Here is a 2124-nt window from a genome sequence, read left to right as displayed (position 1 = left end):
GGCAAAGCTATGCCGTTGTAACTCATTCTCAATCCCTTCACATCTCGTGATATAATCCAAACCAAATACCAACTGAATATGAAGGATTATCAGAAAAAAAATAAAATTATAATATAGGTCACATTGACCTTGAACATGTAGCTGTGATGCTTGAGATGTATATAAAAATGTGTACTCGTGCATTCAAACATTATGTGTTCACACATTCATACATACTCACGTATACAGTACATATTCACATATTCATATATATTATTCTTCCAAGATTTCCTTTGATTGTTTCATTTTGGGGCATCTCTGTCCCTCACTAGGTCTTAGACCCTCAAAGCCACTATTCCTATACACTGATTTCAATTATTCCTTGGTGACCATTATTAATCCAGGGATTTCGACAACTTGAGAAAAGGTGGAAACTTTAAAAAATCTAGTCCACACTGCAAGGGTGATATTTGAAACTGTTCGATTAGTCGTTCCTAATTATTGTTTCGTTTATGAATTCTTGTTGCCAGTGAATTGCTTGTGGACAGAGCCACATCTCTCTTGCTTATCCCGATGGCCCCAGCTCCTTCCACAGTACCTGGCACCTACCAGATATTCAGTACATATTTACTGACAACAAAGGACACTTGGAAAATTTACAAATTTCTGAATTCATTCCTTAATGACTCGTAGTGGTTTTAAACTCACTTTCTCATAACTAAACAAATATATAAAGTTTCTTTTGTTATAAAAGACATTATGATGCCTTCACATTCTTGAACTAAATGGAACGTTCTGAATATAGATGCTTTCACAGAGCCACCTAGTGTCCACCTGTTTAGCGAGGCTAAAAAATGAAGTGGGGCCCACAAAATCCATAATATGCTTAACAGTGAGGAATGCATAATCTCCACATGGCAGTAGCAAATTAGTGCATCGACTGGTCACATGACTTTTTTTTTCCTGAGCTTCCTCTGCCCTTCATCATATATACACTATATTAGTCATTCTACAATTCTGTTAATGAAACATTTGACAAGAGCTAGCCGATTGATGTAGTATGCTGAATAAATGTGCTACCTGCTTCCTCCTGAAACCCCACTAACATGACTTGAAAGAAATCCAATAAGCATAGTGATCAAGAGAAACACTAACGGATGAGATGTAATGAAATTTTGGAACTTAGAAATGAGAACCAATGGTAACTGAAATTGCCATGAGGAGTGGAAAGCCAAGGAAAGCTGTGGGGGAACCAGGAAGACGCACCTCAAACAAAACCTACAATTTTTGAACTCCACTGACTATAGGCAGGATTTTGATTATAGTGCCCATGATTTTGGAGGAAAGATCCGGTACATTTAATATCATTACATCAGTTACTTGCATAAGGTAAGACTCTAATACTGATCCCCACTGAAAATCTCTATTTTAATTGACGTTCCATTATAGTTAAGCCTACATAACACATCCTCTGCAGAATTTACTGGTTTAAAACAAAATCCTTTATTTAGTTCTCATTTCTGTTATTTGACAGTTTGGGCTGGGTTCGGCTAAGCACTTCTGGGCTCATGCGGGCATCTGTGTCCTGAGGTGGGTGATTTGCTCCTGCTCCATGTGGTCTCATCCTCCAGTAGGCTAGCCCTTGCTTGTTCAAATAGCAGCTTAGATAGTCTCCCAAGAGAGGAAGCATAAACATGCAAGAAGATGTCTTGAGGCTCAGCACTAGACGTCTTGGGACTAGCACTAGAATTTCAATTCCATTGGTTAAAAAAAAAAAAAAAATCACCAGCAAGCCCAGAATCAAGAAGCCGGTTTCTAAGTTCATCTCTTGTTTGGAAGGCGCTGCAGACACATGGCAAAGCATGTGCTATAGGAAACAGTACTGTGGATACAAGTTTTAGAACACGATATGCAGAGCTAAACACTAGACCGATGACAGGTAAGCCTGGAAATACCTCCGATATTCGATTAGAAAGATAGGCCTTTATTTGATTACTGATGGGAGGGCACATTAGATTTTAGCTCAGTAGTGACAGGTTCAGAGTTGAGCTATACATTTTGTCTCCATTTTTAAATATTCCCGTAACTCAAAGAGCAATCTAATCAGGAGGTTCTTTGACTTCATGCGGTGGCGTTTTCCTTCTG

The sequence above is a fragment of the Pteropus vampyrus genome, unplaced genomic scaffold (genome assembly GCF_000151845.1).
Source record: "Pteropus vampyrus isolate Shadow unplaced genomic scaffold, Pvam_2.0 Scaffold280, whole genome shotgun sequence".
Taxonomy (NCBI): domain Eukaryota; kingdom Metazoa; phylum Chordata; class Mammalia; order Chiroptera; family Pteropodidae; genus Pteropus; species Pteropus vampyrus.
This window is presented reverse-complemented; position numbering follows the sequence as displayed.